This window comes from Hermetia illucens, chromosome 5, assembly GCF_905115235.1.
Source record: "Hermetia illucens chromosome 5, iHerIll2.2.curated.20191125, whole genome shotgun sequence".
NCBI classification, from domain to species: Eukaryota; Metazoa; Arthropoda; class Insecta; order Diptera; family Stratiomyidae; genus Hermetia; species Hermetia illucens.
In genome coordinates, this window is record NC_051853.1 from 6,964,937 (window position 1) to 6,982,793 (window position 17,857).

The window sequence follows — 17,857 nt, forward strand, 5'->3', positions numbered from 1 at the left end:
CTTGGTCACGACGACTTTAGTTTTCTCCAGAGCTAGGGAGAATCTATGCTAAGCTATCCAACTGCTTACTCGTCACATCACTATTTCCAGTGTGCGTTGAGCTGGCTCAACCGTGGATGCGCTAACCAGTGCGCATCATCATCCGCGTATCCGACCAGATGCGAATCATCAGGCATCTCGAGTCGTAGAAGCCTGCCGTATAAGGCGTTCAAAGGTCCAAACCAAGAATATATCCCTGAGTCGCTCCCGATGTTACCTTAATTCTACGCTGTCCTTCTCCGGTCTCGTATAGTGGGGAACGGTCCTTTAAATAGTCCCTCATCACCAGCAATAGCAAGCCTGAAGTATGGAAACGATTTTCCAGTGCCTCAAGCTTGTCACACCACCTCGCAGAATTAAAGCCTTTTGTTACGTCGGGGGTCACTAGGAGCACCACTCGCCAGCAGTGGCGACTATGTGCCTCAGTCAGTTTTACCGCTTGGAAGACCTCCTCAATGGCATCAATTGTAGATCGCCCCCGTCTAAAACCAAATTGTGTTGATGAGTAGTCTCCCACAGCACATATTCCGTCAGTCAGTCGTGACTTGATAAGCTTCTCAAGCAGCTTCCCCGCTGTGTCCAACATGCTGAGCGTCTCCGGGTCGCCTTTGCCCTTGCTTATCAGCACAAGTATCACAACCTTCCAGCGAAAGGGAACAATGCGTTGAATGCGCCGGATACCAAGTCCGGCTTGTATTTACATAGAAGTTTCAAGTTGGGAATACCGTCCTTTCCTGATGCTTTTTTGTCCTTCATTTACGGGCCCCCCTCCTCTATTTCTTTCGCCGTTAAAAGTGGGCACTCCTCAGTACTCACTCCTTCATCGGCAGCGTCAATTCGGATGGGGTGAACAGGAAAAAAGGACTGCACGATTTCTCCCATTTTCCCTCCTTCCATAGAACAGGACGACCAATGAGCACTGAATTTTTTGGAAACCACCTTATACCTGGGGCCACATGAATCTCTGTTAAGGTCGTTGATTAGCTCCTACCACCTTCTGTCTGTTCATTTCGTGGCGGAGTGGCTTTTTTCCACTCTTATACTGTACGGTTCTAAGCATCACTTCGTCTTGGACTCTTACACACTGAGCAATCCACCGAAGTCTGAGGCAATTCCTTCGTAGGCTTACAATTTCACCAAACAATTCCACCAGTACAGGTAATTTCCCAGGACGCTGTTTCCTTTTGGGAGCCGATGCATTACTAGCTGTGGTAATAAGACTCATTGTTGCGTCTGGGTCGTGCCGCTAATTTCCCCTCTTGTGAGAGCTTCGACAAATTTTGCCAAGTCGATTTTCCCGATGATCCACCTGATAGGTGTTCCCCGGACGGTAGAACATTGGGAAGGACCGTTTGTAACTTCGAAGCAAATGCACGGATGTTTCACGGTGCCTTCCATCGTTGAACCGCTGGCAATAAGGACTTCGTAGCAAAAGTTACGTTTGGGACTGTGCTGTCGCAACCAGAGCGGCGAAATATGGGGGTGCTACCGGTATTTTGAACAATGAGTCCTGTCCTGGTGGCTGTCTCGAAAATCTGGTTGAGACATGTCCCATTCGAAGGCTCTGGCATTAAAGCCTTGTCCTAATAGAATTCTCCTTTCCGTGTTTATAATCTCGTCCTCCAAGGTGGCGAGCCTATTCCGAAAAGCTTGTATAGATTCGTTCGGTGTGGAGTAAACTTCTGCAAAATGAACCCAAATGAAGCCGTCCTCTCGAGCAGTAACAAGTTCACCGTGCCTTTCACCCAGATGGCAGCAGTGCCAGATATATCGGCATACCGCGATGGTGAGCTCCTATCTCGATACTGTTCGCTGAAAAGCAACAGGTCAACCTTTCTTACTTGAACCATCTGCTGCATCAGGTCGTGCACTCCTGTTTGCTTGCAAGATGTGGATAAAGGTGCTTGACTTTTCGCTTTTTGTAACTCTTCGTTGAAGACTTGGAAACGCCCAGAACCAGGAACATTAGCCGCGCCTAGTTTTTGCAGACGGCGGTCCTTGCAAAAAGACACAGCACTTTGCCGAATCACAAGTCTTCGCTTTCTGTTCGGGTTCGCCACACTTATAACATCAAGTGCTTCTGTCCTGTTCCTTAAAAGCCACTGCAATATGTCCGTATGCCCAGCACTTAGAGTAGCCGGTTGAAACTGCCCTTCTGCCTTATTCAATAAATAAGGAGGTTAGAACTGCCCTTCGCCTTACTCTGCAAATAATCTACCCGATCTTTATTTTCCCGCAAAAGAGAAGTTGGCTCGCGTTCTTCTCAGGGACCGTGACAATGACCAATTTTTGTCATCTAGAATTGACAGACGTAACCCGCACCCCCCACATCTGGGTAATTCCTTTTTATCGCCTCCTCCATCTCGTATTAGTGAGACAATCCAGATCCCTTATTTCAAGGGTCTACATAGGTTCTAGACTGGAAACCCCTGTCTTAGTGCCTAGAATGCTCTGGACTGTCTCGCAGAATGTACTCTTCTTCTCGGTCTTCGGCCCAAACTCTACAAGTACATCCCCAGCTCGAGCCCGCCGGATAGATTTAACATCTACCCTAGCGTCTTCTAGTTTGGCGTTATTACGAACTTCTCGAAGAACTTCCGCGAAACAAAGGCTCAATAAGAATGGCCTCTGACAGTAGTGGTTTGCCCCTTCCCCTTTTCTTTGAAACTGATGTCGTAGTCGATATCGACTTTGGTACAATGGAGCCACTGATGTCGCTATTCAACTTAGGTTGTTGTTCCTTCTTCTGTTTTCAACGCTGCTTGCTCCACTTCACCTCGCGGAATTCGTCCTTGTCCACATATCCCCGCAGTTGCCCCCTCACCACCTTTTGTCGACTTTTAATCCCCCTTCTGATGAGCTGAGGACAACTGCGTTTTGGGCAAGTAGAGGCTGCAGTAGCGATGTGGTTTTTCATCAGTTCCTCTTCAGCTGTCCTCCAGGAGTTTCGTTGGTTTTCAATAAGATCCAGCAATTCTTCCATCTGCATTATGCCACTTTTGACATCCATGGAGATGTAACGGTAATGATGGGAGGTTCGTGGATTTCTGCAACTTCTACAGAGTCTACCAGGGGTCAGTTGGGTTTCAACTGACGAAAAGTTGTATTGAATGCTTGCATCGTTTCGTTGCCGTGAGCAACGGTGGACTACCATAGTTTGTTTCTGAATGGACACGTACTACAAGAATTTGGAGGGGCGGTGCTGAAGCGATTTCGATCATCACCACGCCCACATCGCCTGCAAATGCACCGAAATTAAGAAGAAAATCGATCGCACGTCTGACGAGAGGTAGCATCAGCAGAATCAGGACTCGATCGCAAAGTAGCCAAACCAAGAAAATCAGACGACCAGCAACTCAAGCTTCCATACAACTTATGGATCCAGGTCGCATTCAGAGCGAATAATTACAGCTCAATATTTTGCTCCAGACAGTTCCGTGATTGTTCCACAACCAACCAACAATCAACTGCCACCGTCATCCTCGCCACAACCAAACCTTATTGGGTCATTTTGCAATTCGTGATGGGCGACAGACCATCGCTGTCGACGTAAACAAAGTTGTTAATTTCAAGGACGACAGCGGTGACAAGGCTACCAGCAATTCTTGAACCGCAGCAACCACAGCATTAGTCGACCTGGACGAGGAATCCGTCGCACTCGTAGCTGACGTGCTGAACGGGTGCTCCTTCGCCCGCCTATCGGTAAGTGAGACAGTCAAGCTGAATCACTTGCTCATATATTTTACGCCTGGCGACCGCACACCCAGTCAGCTGTGGGGACAAGGTTGATGCCGAGCTGCTAAAGTCCTTGTGACTTCAGAGACTGCCGGAGGCCACGCAGACCATCCTAACGTTTGCAGATGGCAATTATCTGTTAGACACAAGCGCGGAAGTCCCGGTCCTCCCGGTCTCCAGACCCAACGAACTATTTCCCCAGCAGCTAAAATTAGCGGCAGCAAACTCCACGCCCATCACAACTTACGGTTCCTGACAAGTAGACATGAGTCTTGGCTTCAGTAGGACCTTTTCGTGGCGCTTCATTTTGGCTGAGATCAGTGTCCTCATATTAGACACAGAGTTCCTGACTATAGGCTGCTGTTAAATACACAGCATAGCTCCCTGATAGACTGTACAGCCTCTATCCGGTTGTCAGGGAAACTTTCAACCTGCTCGAACAACAACAAGACGTTGTCGATTTCCCACCCCTCTAAAAGTACTGCAACATTAATACCGAACGCCTAGCATCAAATCCCTGCAGCTCCCGAAGATATTCCAAGGACAGCAATTTGAATACCTTTTAAGCTCCTCGATGTCACATGGATGACCTTTGTCCTGCGCAATGCGGCGTAAACCCTCCAGCAGTTCATCCACTCTGTTCTACGAAACTTGGACTTCTGTGTCGTCTACGTGGATGGCGTTCCTGTGCCTTCTTCCACCTTTCAACGCCTTCTTGCAAACGGCCCAATTCTCAACAGGTGAAATTCCTAGGCCATTTCATCACCCGCGCCGGCATTCAACCTGACCCAGATGAGGTGCAAGGGATCGCCAGCTTGCCGCTACCAAAGACGGGCAAAGACTTTAGAAAGTTCTTGGCCATAGTGAACTTCTACCGTCGTTTCCTGCCAAAAGGCGCTCACCACCAGGCATTACTTAACGCTTTCTTGTCTGGTCCTAAGACTAAGGATTCCCGAGTGGTTGTGTGGTCTCCAGAAACCGTCCAAACGTTTGAAACTACCAAGCAGCAGCTGGTAGATGCTACTCTTTTGGCATTCCCTCAACAAGATAGACCTCTAGCCTTGTTCGCCGACACAGCAGTAAGTGCTCCTCTTCACCAGATGGCGAATCAAAGTTGGCAACCGTTGGGTTTCTTCTCAAAGCAGCTGAATCCCGCTCAACGAAATTACAGCACTTATGATCGTGCACCAGTAGCCGCGTATCTAAGTAATAAACACTTCCGATATTCTCTTGAAGGCAAGCCGTTCATTTTGTTCACGAAGCTTAAGCCTGTGACTTTTGCCTTACCGCAAAATCCCGACAAAGCATTCCCTCGCCAACTTCGGCACTTATCTTACATCAGCCAGTTCACATCGCACATTTAACATGTGTTCGGTTAAGACAACTTAGTCACAGACGCTTTGCCTCGTTTATCCAAGATCAACATCCCTGACGCAGTCGATTTTTCGACAATCGCTGGAACCCAGAAGATAATACAATTCTTCAAAGCCTGGATCTTGCGCATCCTGGCATTCGGCCAACGAATCGGTTAGTGTCCAGCATGTCTAACGTCCATGAACAAGGACGTGAACTCTTTGGCCAGAGAGTACATAGCATGCCAAAAGTGTAAAGTCACTAAACATGCTAGGAAGGAAGTAGGTATATGCCCTAGATCGACAAGGTGCTTCCACACTATCCACCTAGACATTATAGGCCCTTTACGAGACTCGTGCGGCTACAAGTATTGCTTCATATTCATTGATCGGTTTACGCGGTGCCCTGAGGCAAAACCGTTGAAGGATACAAAAGCACAGTCATGTGCTGAAGCCCTCTGTCGAGAGTCGCTCCGCGATTTGGTGTTCATCACAGACCATGGAATATAATTTAAATCTACCTCCTGTCGCAACTCGGAAACTTCCTGGAATTCAAACCTCAGCGGGCAACTGTATGCCATTCACAATCCAATGGGATGCTAGAACGTTGGCAGCGGATGCTAACGGCAGTGATTATGTCGCGCGACGAGCCGGCTTAGTAGCAGGTCTTGCTTTTCATTTTGCTTGGCCTCCGTACAGTCGTCCGCGAAGAGTTTGCTGTCGTTCGACTCCTTGGCAACCTGGTCCGCGACAAAAGAGACGGATTGCTGCACCTACTACAAGAGGCTGTGCCCAAATTAAGGCCACCTCCGTCATCTCGTCACACGCAGCCGCCGATCCACAATAGACTGGGGAACCTGAAATTTGTACTCACATTCTGGTGAAAACTGATGCCCTCCGGAAACCTCTACAGCCAGCATTCGAGAGCCCATATAAGGCATATAAGGAACGTGGGAAGTACTCATTCAGTCTGAACGTCGGTGGCAAGCCTAAGAGGACAACCTTGGGCAGGCGAGTCTTACAGCCTTGCCCCAAATTTTGCATTATCGCATATGGGGCTTTCATGTCAATTTTAAAATATTGTCTTTATTCTATCTACTTTGATTTTGGCTGAACATTTTTCTGCAAATTTCCAAACTTTGTCATAATTTACTAATTTTGGCCTCCCACTGCTCTAAACTTTTAAAGATGTTGTATATATCGCATGTATAACTTGGGACAAACCTATTTTCTTTATATCAAAAATAAGTAGGTGACATATTTAATTGAAATGACACCACCTTAAAGTATAATATCACATCACCATCGCTGAGCCTGATTGAAGTATCACCAACCATCACAACATCAGTTAACATCACAATATTACCGCATCACCACCCTGAAGAAACGAGATAATGATATTACTTTTGTGATAAGAAAAGCTTTTCACAAGACATAACTCAACATCACCTAGTGATATTCTAATGCATGTGATATAACACACTGTCCCTAATACAAAAGTACTTACATTACTCAAATTTTGACCGCTGCTCGCTCGCAAGAATTATTATTCATTTTCTTGGGATGTGACTCCCTCGACGATTACCTACCTTGACGTAATGAGGGAGCTCAGTAAGGAAGATCCTCCAGGAAACGGGAGGTGACACCTGAAGCCAAGCGGTAATCAAAACCCCAAGCCAAGGTGTGACTACCGTGCCGAGGGCTGAATGGTCACAGGGGTTAAGATGTGGCCGTAAACGGTGAACTCTGGGTACCAGGCGACCCCCAGTTTCAACTAGCTTTGTCTCGGCAAAAAGGGGCTCTGCCGAGATCGACTTACTTTCCCCGGAAAAATTGAGGCCATGGCAGCCAACTATGAAAAAACAAGAAAACAAAAACATAAACCTACTAAGCAAACACAATTAAACTTCGATCGGGACGATCCAACCCCGAATGAAGGGGCAACCCTGAGCTCATCGATGAAGAACCTAAGTCTAGACTCAGATTCCCCACTTATTCAAGTGGGAACCAATTCAATTGGGACCCAGTCCTTAACGGACGAGCTGAAGCAGGCCCCTTCTGTCAGTACTCCTGACCCCAGGCTCCAATCGGCGCCACCTGCTGAGGCTAAAGTCTTGCCCATGAGTAAGCACCTGTCCACGGACAGCAAACTGCCTTCGGGCAAACCGCCTTCGGGCAAACTGCCTTCGGGCAAACTGCCTTCGGGCAAACAGCCTCCGGGCAAACCGCCTTCGGGCAAACCGCCTTCGGACAAACCGCCTACGGGCAAACCGCCTTCGGGCAAACCGCCTCCGGGCAAACCGCCTTCGGGCAACGCACAACCAAAGAGCTGTGCCAAGGTTGAGGGGAAAGGAGCGTTCGGAGCACCTGCGGCTAAGGGGAAACCGAAGCGGCAGCGGTCCTCGGACGATCCTAACTCTTCGACACAAAAGGCGGCAAAAAGGGCTCGGCCGGCAACGGCTTCATTTGTAGTCAAGGCTATCGAAGCCGATGGATGGGTCCTGTATGACGACTCTAATCCATCCGGCTACGATACTGAACAGTGCGAACAGCTTAGGAGGAAACTCCTCCTAGCTGTAAGGGCTGCGTCCGAGCAAGGGACTAAGCTTTGCTTTGAGTCGGTAGGTATATACCGTAAAATGTTACGGCTGAACTTTGCCGACAAAGACACGAACGAGTGGCTCAGGCAGTACTGCTCCTCCCTTAACGATGTGTGGGAGGGTGCGCGACTAACCTTGAAAAGGGTCTCTGAGCTTCCATCGTTCAAAAAGTGCTTTCTCTGGCTTCCAGAAGAAGAGCGAAATGATGTCGGGGTTCTGGAACAACTTGGTGTACAGAACAACCTTAACACTTCCACCTGGTTGCTGCTAGGCAGCAAAACAGGAAAGAGAACCGATAGGCCGGGAACTTTTCTCACTATCGGCGTTTCCGAACCTGATGTTAAGAAAGTTCGGGAAAAATCCGGCTCTACTATGGGCTGGGGACCGTCACGTTACAAGTGTCGGTTCCTAAAACCATTGAAGGGGACATGCAGCCTCCGGCATCTACATCTGAAACATAAATGAGGTGCCACATTTCCCAAGTAAATTTGCAGCATTGTAAAGCGGCGACTGCACTTATCAGTCGTCGGATCAATAGCTGCAAGACATTTATATACCTCATACAAGAACCATGGGTTGTTGGTGGGGCAGTCAGGGGCCTAAACTTCCAACATGCTGACCTATTGTATGCCAATGGAAGCGATCGACCCCGCACCTGCATGGTAGTCTCCAAAGACTTCCAGGCTAACCTGGTTAACGACCTATGTGATGGCGACACGACATCGGCTAAGCTAACCATAAAAAGTCAACAGGGAGATAAAGAGATACTATGGTGCTCTGCATATTTCCCCTACGACGCAGAAGACGTTCCCAGTGGAACATTCATCAGAGCTATCCAATATGCCAAAAGTAGAGGCATGGGGGTAATAGCAGGATGTGATGTCAACGCTCACCACATATGCAGAGGAGTTCGAACATCAATGCAAGAGGATCGAGACTACTGGAGTATCTAGTAGGAACCGATTTGCAGATCCTAAATGAGGGTAATGAACCCACTTTCTTCAACGTGGTCAGGCGAGAGGTCATCGACATCACGGTGGCATCTCCTGACATCCCGGCTCTGATCGGAGAGTGGAGAGTATCAAACGATATCACACTCTCGGATCACAGACGCATTGATTTCGTTATGGGCATGGATCTACCTCCACCCACTCCATTTCGGAATCCGAGGAAGACAGATTGGGTAATGTATCAAACAGAATTGAGCGCCCGAGTCACGATCCCTGGGAAGCGCATCAAATCCATTGCTGGAATTGAGAAGACAACCCAGATGATCACAACTAGCATGAGAGAAGCTTTCGAAGAAAGCTGTCCACTCAAGATGCCAAAGAAGGATAAACACCATGGTGGAACTCGGATTTGGCAAAACAGAGGAGAACGACAAGGATGCTCCTTAATCGTGCTCTGAAGGGTGAATCAAGCACCAGCTGGAATCGCTATAAAGAGGCACAAAAGGCTCTAAAGAAGAGCATAAGATCGGCTAAACGATCATCTTGGAGACGCTTTTGCGAAGAAACTAACTCTCTTGAGGCAACCTCAAAGCTGAAGCGGATTCTGGTCAAAGAACGTAGCCAGAAACTGAGTTATTTACGTTTACAGAATGGGGAGTACACAGAAAGCGATGAAGAAACGGCAAATCATTTGCTTGAAGTACACTTCCCAGGCAGCATCCAAAATCTAATCTCGGGGCCAACAGGTGCATACAGACCTCAACCGAGAGACTGGAATCTGGCATGCAAAGTAGTATCACTGGAGCGAGTTAAATGGGCATTTAACTCGTTCCATAGATACAAGTCTGCAGGTCCGGATGGCATCATCCCTGCGCCAGTAATAGAAGGAATGGATGCCCTGGGTCTACACATTGGGAATATATATCGTGCATGCCTAGCACACGCTTATATTCCAATTAAATGGCGGGATGTGAAGGTGTTGTTCATTCCCAAACCAGGAAAACCCACCTACACAGATGCAAAAAGCTTTCGACCGATCAGCCTAACGTCCTTTCTGCTAAAAGGACTAGAAAGATTAGTAGATCGGTTCATAAGGGATACACACATTCCTAAATGGCCACTTCACCATAGGCAACACGCCTATCAGAAAGGCAAATCCACGGAGACAGCACTCCACGAACTTACGGCAAAAATTGAGAAGGCGATGTCCGATAAAGAATACGCTTTAGGCGCATTCATGGACATCGAAGGTGCCTTCAATTATGCCTCATTCGCGGCAATTTGTGATGCGGCGGGACAGCATGGAATCGAACCGCTGCTAATCAGTTGGATCCTTCACATGCTAGAGTGGAGAAGAATCCACATATCGGTCGGCCAGAAGTCTATTGAAGCAGGATGTCTCAGGGGCTGCCCACAGGGAGAGGTTCTCTCTCCACTGTTATGGCTCTTGGTGATGGATACCCTGCTGTGGCTCCTGGAGGACAAAAAAGTCTTCGCGCAAGCATTTGCGGACGACCTAGCCGTGATAATTACCGGCAAGTTTGCGGACACAGTATGTGACCGCTTGAATGCAACTCTGCATGCAATCCACAGCTGGTGTCTCCGCAATGGACTCACGGTGAACGCTAGGAAGACTGGACTAGTTATGTTCACTAAGAACGTCAGGTGGGGCAGCTATACGCTACCCACCTTAGCAGGGGCGGAAATCCAGCTGGCACAAACAGTCAAGTACTTAGGAGTACATTTCGACTCCAAGTTAACGTGGAAGCATCATATCCAGGAACGATACCAGAAATCCTGCAGATTGCTCTGGTGCTGTAGGAATGCGATAGGTAAGACCTGGGGACTTTCACCTAAACGGATATATTGGATGATAATAAAACCTATTTTGATGTATGCATGCATCGTCCGGTGGCCAAGACTGAACTTTGCTAGCAGCAGGAAGCTGCTAACGCAGATACAGAGACTTGGTTGCCTAAGTATTACTGGAGCAATGAGTACTACGCCTACTGCGTCACGTGAAGCCATCCCAAATTTACCCCCCATTCACTTGGAGGTGAAACGGAAAGCGGCCAACGACGCATATATGCTCGATACCATTGGGGCGTGGAAAGGCAGCCAATCCAACGGGTATGCGTCTATCTGGAAATTCCTTGAAAAACATTCGGTAGCCGTGATGCCGACCGATCATATGGTTTCCAGATTCGTCTTTGAAAAGACATACACTGTCGTAATCACCGAAAGAGAAGAATGGTCGACAAGTGGCCATGAGTCTTTTCAGATTACAGACCTAATAATCTTCACCGACGGGTCAGTCATGGAGGATGGATTAGGTGCAGGGGTGTTCTCGGAAAATCCGATTATAGAACTGGCCCGACCCCTCGGAAAAATTACGACCATATTCCAGCCGGAGATATATGCCATTTCATTGGCGGCAGAAGAATGTCTGCGACAAAAGTGGAGGGGTCGCACCATTCGAATCTGTTCCGACAGTCGGGCGGCATTATCAGCTCTAAATGGCAACAACATATCAAGCCAGTTGGTGTGGAGTTGTCATCAAGTGCTGCTGAAACTTGGCCGACTGAACGAAACATTCCTGATGTGGGTGCCGGGGCACTCTAACATCGCCTGTAATGAGGGGGCTGATAGACTGGCTCGCCAAGGGTCTGGATCCACAATGGTGGGGCCAGAACCAGCTCTTGGAATCCGACCATCTACTGTCAAGTCTACTCTGAAGGGTGAAATTGCAAGGATTCACGCAACCGAGTGGAGAAATTTGGACTCTTGCCGCCAAGCAAAAATCCTTGTGAAGGAGCTTAGGGCCACTAGAGCGGCATTTTTGTTGTCCCTTAAGAAGAGGGACCCTTAAACTACCATATGGAAAAGATTGGGGTAGTGGTTTCGGCTGTGTGCAGCCAATGTGAGGAGGAGGAGGAGACAGCCCTGCACTTTTTATGCAGCTGCCCGGCATCCTCAGATCTCAGACGAAGACATCTCGGCAAGATTTTCTTCAATGAAGAATCTGCACACTCTCTGCCTCTTGAGAATGTTCTCAGATTCGCTAAAGCCTGCGAACACCGTAGGCGGGAAGCCATTGAATAGGCAACTTACGGGGATAGTACAATGGGCCTAATAATGGCCTGAGTGCTCGGAGCTGCGGCTCCCCCCAGTTAACTAAACTAAACTAAACTAAAACTTGGGATGTGAAAAAATCTAACAATAGCATACCGAAAATTTTTGTTTTTCTGTTTTCTTGGCTTGCACTCATTAACTCTTTGGTTCTGCCTTAATTTGGCGTTACGAATGTGATAATTACACTCTAATGATAAGTGATATTTGGTAATATCGACTGCTGAATATATGTGATATTAGGGCATGATATGTGGGATTAGAGGAATGAGAAATGATATGATATCTGATATCTCTCTACTAAAGTAATGTTTTGCGCATCTACTGCTTTGAATATGCAATATGTGTTGCTTCAAGAGGCAGCTTTGTTACATACTACATGTTACATACTACATGGATTGATTATGAAAATTCCTTAGGCATTCAAATACTTTCAATAGTGATATCACACCCAGGAGCTATGTGCTAAATTTAACGACTGAAAATAAACATCCAGCAACGGAAAAAAATGCCTTAAAGCATTCTCGCAAGCAACATTTAAACGTAGCAATCGTAAAAGCAGTCACTGTGGCTGAGCGAATTGCTTTCAAGTGAACTTTGCTCTCTTGGAGAGTTGGTTTTTCGATAATAACAAAAAGGAGGATCAGCAACTAAAGAGTGGTATCTTTTCTGGAAAGTCACTGGCTAGATATATTTGCAACGAATTGTTTTAGTTCGTTTATATAAATAAAAATTAAATCGCTACTTACTCCTCAATACTATCACGCACTTTTAAAGATACTTTTAAACTCAGATTTCTTCACCATTCCACGAAACGAGAGAATCTTCTTGCAAATGTAGAGAATCTCATGGAACACTTCAGCGTGGACATATTGCATGAGCAAGTGAATATGAAGGAATTGAAAAAGCAAACGCACCCGAAGAGTAGTTCGCCTAGAGATAAGCAAAATCGGATATCATCTAAGACTCCAACCATTCGTTAAGTTTAAGATTAAGATTTCTAATGCGTATCAAACAAATGTTATGGAAAATAAAAGATTTTGGAAAATAAATCGATCTTTCAAATTATATGTCACTTTTTTCTGTTACTTAAACCAGAAAGACAAAAGCGCAACTTCTGACAAGGTCGGAGTTACCGGAGAGGCATATAACCTGGGAATGCCTAGTCTATGCAGTTGATCCATTTCCGGGAATTCCATACACGCTTTTTGGAATTCATCCTGACCCTTGGTGAAGAGTTTAGCGTGATGGCCCGAATCAGGAAAATTCAAGGGGTAAGAATCTGATTAAACAAGATTCCAGGAGCCACATGCCGGACATAGCACGCGGGGATCTACATCCAAACTATGACCGAGACAGACTTCTACAAGTACCTGAGAATTCTGCAAGGAGCCCATGCTCGAGCTGGTGATCTAAAGGATGCCCCGCTGTCCGTAGTCCTGCGATGAAAGCTGGTTCTAAAATCGCATCTCTCGGCAGAATAAAATAAATGCTTTGAGTGTAGTCGCTATCCCTTCTCTGGGTTATGCATTCAAAATAATGCCGTGGACGAAAACCGATCTAGAAGGTGTCCAGCCTAAATTCCGAATGGATCATCCAGACTCTGCTGTGGAGCAAAAGAACCACCCTCATAACATCGAAGGGAGAGGCATAGCTGACGTGACCGCATAACATTCTAATATTTAATTCAAGGAGACCGTCACCGTCCCCCCGACGTTGAGGCTATAATGGTGTCAGCCTCGCTCGAGGACTTCGAAGGAGCCCTCGTAAGGTGGCTGCAACGGCCTCCGAGGGGCATACGTCCTAATTAGGGCATGCGTACAGGATTCGAGATCCCTGAGCGTGTTAGCCGCGGTTTTCGCATGATTGGTTGGTGGTAGCGGCTTTAGCTTTGGCATTGTGTCCTTGAACAGACGCAACAGACCAGTAGCGTTGAGTCCCGAAATGATGTCGAGAATAGGATCGCTGGAGAATCTCAGTTTCTCCCCCTCTAACAGCTTCGCGAGACTTGCAGCGAATTCTTCTCGATTAGCTACGCGGAGGGCCAGTAGACCCAGTGGTATGACCTGCGATCAAAAAGGATCGTCTTGGACCATTATAGCGGCCTTCAGCGTCCTGTGCCAACTTTCGGGCATCCCATTGGACTGCCGGTGGTACGCGGTTGTCCAGCGGCGTTGAAAGCCGAGAAGTTTGCCCAACTCTGAGAAAAAGGAGGACTCAAACTGCATTTCTTGGTCAGTGATTATAATTGCCGGCATACTAAAGCGTGGAATCCATTCTCGACAGAGGGCTTCAGCACAGGATGGTGCAGTAATCTCTTTCAGAGATATCGCCTCAAGCCCCCGCGTAAACTTATCGATGATTCTCACAGTCATAGGTGTTGTACCTCGGTTGAGCCGGATTCAGTCGTTTTGAGAAGAAGGTCAACGGCTGCCAGATTTGATTCACTTTTTGCTGAAGAGCAATACCTTCGGCAACGTCTGAGGTATCGACGAATACGGCTAGGGGTGCATCTTGCTAAAAGAATGCCTGAACTATTGTTGTTGCTTCGAAGCAACATAGCTAATAGATGTATTAGCTATGTTACTTGGTGGTCTCAAACCCCTGGACTGCCTGTGGGAACCACACAACTGGACTGGAATCTTTCATTTTTGGCCCAGACAAGAAAGCGTTAAGGATGAATTGATAATGGGCGGCCTTGGGCAAGAAACGATGATAGAAGTTTAACATGCCCAACAACCTTCTCAGATCCTTAGCAGTTTTTGGAAGCGGGAAAAAAGTCGAAATCGCTTGCATTTTCACTGGGTCTGGTTGGATACCTTCAGGAGCAATCAGGTGGCCGAGGAATCTCACCTGCGATTGCAAGAATTTGCATTTCTCAACGTTAAAAACGGCCTCAAGGAGAAGTTGAAAAATGCACTCGAGCCGTTCTAAATACTCAGACTCAGAGAAAGATGCCACCAAAACATCATCCAAATAAATGAAACTGAATTGGAGGTTTCGCAGCACAGAGTGAATGAAACTCTGAAAGGGTTGCGACGCGTTGTACAGTCAAAAAGTCATCCTAACGAACTCGAAGAATCTGCAAAGTGTACATATTGCCGTTTTGAAAATGTCTTCGCGGAAGCTTCGGGATCAGCTAAGCGTAGGTCAGGCCCCAGGGAACTAGGGTAGGGGCTGTGCCTCCGAGGGTACACCCGTTCCTGACTATTGCAGCCCGCTCCCATGCACACGATCCGCGACGAAATAACAGGGAAGGAGGAAGAGCTGAGTGCGTTTGGGAGCAGCACCAAAAAGTCGTTCACCGCAGCGATCAGCGAAAGAGGCAGAAAGGGCTGACATACCCGATGTGATACCAGAACGGCCAAATGACTGACCGTGCGGTGATGGCAACTCCAATACCCTGTAGTGCCCCTGTTCCGAAAAAAAGCCTAGTCAGAATCCCTTGACCTGAGAAAATGGATTCGGACAAAAACCGAGCGCAAGTGTATTCGACCGTCCTAGCTAGAGGCGAAGAGGAAAGGCTCATCAGAAAATGAGGAATGTCAGCAAAGACGTCAAAAACGGGCTGATGGTACTGGAGGAACTATTCGATCGCATCTCCTTCTATAGGCGAACGTGGAGACCAGTTAAAGACGATTGGAGGGCAGAAACGGCCGCACCACCCGCTGAGAATGCTGCTTGCGCTAAACGGACCGCAAAGCGAAATGGGGAAAAAGCGGAAAGAGGACGACGTGCCTGAAGGAGACGTGCAAGAAGGAAAAAAGGAAACAACTGACTACACCGAGAGAGACCCGTCTGTCCAAAGACAAGGAGGCTGCAAATCAAAAACCAGGAGCAGAAAAGACGAGGAAACGAAGAAAGACTAGACCGTCGGCTCTGCTCATTAAACCAACGGAAGGCAAGACATTTACGGAAGTCCTTAGTAAATTCCACTATAGGATGAAACCCAAAGACAACGGAGCAGAGGAGTGGCAGAGTCCTCGTCGAACTGGGCCCGAAGACGACTAGCAAGAGAACATTCTGCGAAGCGCTCAAGGGGTCATTGGGGCAGAAGGCCCTTGTTTCTAGCCTAGAGACTATGTGCTCTCTAGAAATCTGGGATCTTGACTGCCTCACAGAAAAGGTCGAAGTGGAGGAGGCGATAAAGCGTGAATGTCCAGAGGTAACCAATGCCCGGATATGTATCACCTCTATAAATGCTCAAGGCCAAAAACTCGCCGAGCAATATGCGAGAAAACTCATTAGCAGCGGGAGAATCAAAATTGGATGGGTAGTATGTAGGGTACGAATGCGGATAGCCCCACCAAGTGCCACAAGTGTCTGGACTATGGACACACGTCAACACCTTGCAAGGGACCAGACAGCATGCCGGAGATGCGGCCAAGTAGGTCATCAAGGGAAGAGCTGCAATGAAAACGAAAGTTGCGTTCTCTGCAGGGATCGTTTCGCGTCGGGTGAGAGCATAGCACACACTGCGGGCTCGGGACCGCGTCCAATCTTCAGGGCGGAGAGACGAATGCTGGTAGGGGGTGATCTTAATGCCAGGGCCCTTGAATGGGGAATGCCTCAGTCAGACTTAAGAAGAAAAAGAACTCTGGAAATGGCGGCGAGAAGCAGGCTCATTGTTTTAAACATCGCATCTACGTCAACGTTTCGACGCCCAGACTGTGAAGAAAGCATTCCTGACATCACTTTTGCGTCGGAATCTCTGGCATCATCGGTGGACCGGTGACGAATTCTGGAAGACTTCTGGGCAAGTGATCACCAGTACATCGCGTTCGAAGTGGTTCACGCTACTTACCGGCGAGCACCAACTCGCCGCTCCCCCTGCCTGTGAAATATCGCGAGGGTGAACATTGGGAAGTTCGTGGAAGCTCTTGGAGCAGGCAGAGCCACGCTGGAGGATGGTCCGGGGCGGTGGAGGGGTTAGTGGTAGTGTCGCAGCTGACACCGTCGTAAATTCAGTGATGAACCTGATAAAGACGGCGTGTGAGGCTTCCATACCACGGAAGGGCCCCAGCCGCGACCAGTCTTCTATGTACTGCTGGATGGCAGAAATTGCCGACCTACGGAGGGAGTGCCATAAGCTCCGCCGTTTGGCACAGAGTTTGCACGCCAACGAGGAAGTATACGCGATAAAGGCACAGTATAGATCAGCAAAAAGGGGACTCCACAGCGCTATAAATAAAAGCAAAATTAATTGATTAGAATAAGTGAGGGATCCTAAGTCCACAACCACTTGTTGTTGGACCGGACCAAATGGAGAGCAACTTATTCCCACGTCTCTTTGGTCCACGGATCCCTCGTTTGGGGTATGGCACCCAAGCATTACAAAAATTATAGGACAAACGGTTTCGTCCAGGGCAGAGGCAACTCTTCAGACGCTGCCTCACCTCTGCCCTGGGAGCAGCGTGACCGTGAGTGGCAAACGCTCCATTTATATATTTAGAAAAACACGCCAAAGGGTGCGAATTATATCCAATAGAAACCGATAGTTTGAGCCTGACCTGGCTAAAGCTAAATTAATTGTTTAGGATAAGTGACAGCTCGCGGCTGGCAGAACCTTGTCAACGAGGTGAACGAAGACTCATGGGGCTTAGCTCCAAGCTTGTCACCCGCAAAATTGGGTCTCTGCGGAAGCCCTGCCATGTGAAACGCATTGTACGGGCATTGTTCCCCAGACATCCTGTACGGATTAATATCAATAGCGCGGAAAACATCGAGGAACCCCCTTTTCATAATGAGAGAGCTCGAAGAAGCGATTCTCACTCTGAAAAACAAAAAGGCGCCAGATCCTGATGGCATCCCGGTGGAAGTTTACCAACTGGCATTCCGGCAACAACCAAACTTGCTGCTTGAAGGAGGGCATTTTTTCTTGTCGCTGGAAGGTGCCCAGGCTCGCGCTGATCAGCAAGGGTAATGGAGACCCGGAGCTCTCGTTTGCATATCGACCACTGTGTATGCTTCACACTGCCGGGAAAGTGCGCGAGAAGCTCATCAGGGGTAGACTCACAAAAGCGATCTGCATTGCCGGGAACTTGTCCCTAAG

The 17,857-nt window shown here is 47.9% G+C and overlaps 1 protein-coding gene across 1 annotated transcript in view; it reads right to left on the reverse strand.

Moving 5' to 3' along the window:
- Nucleotides 1-12,688, reverse strand: part of LOC119657085 (vitamin K epoxide reductase complex subunit 1) — a 40,920-nt gene extending 28,232 nt beyond the window's left edge. Inside the window, exon 1 of the mRNA XM_038063840.1 lies at nt 12,555-12,688. The gene's annotated coding sequence lies outside the window, so the exon portion shown is untranslated. The remainder of the gene's footprint in view (nt 1-12,554) is intronic.
- Nucleotides 12,689-17,857: the final 5,169 nt, after the last annotated feature.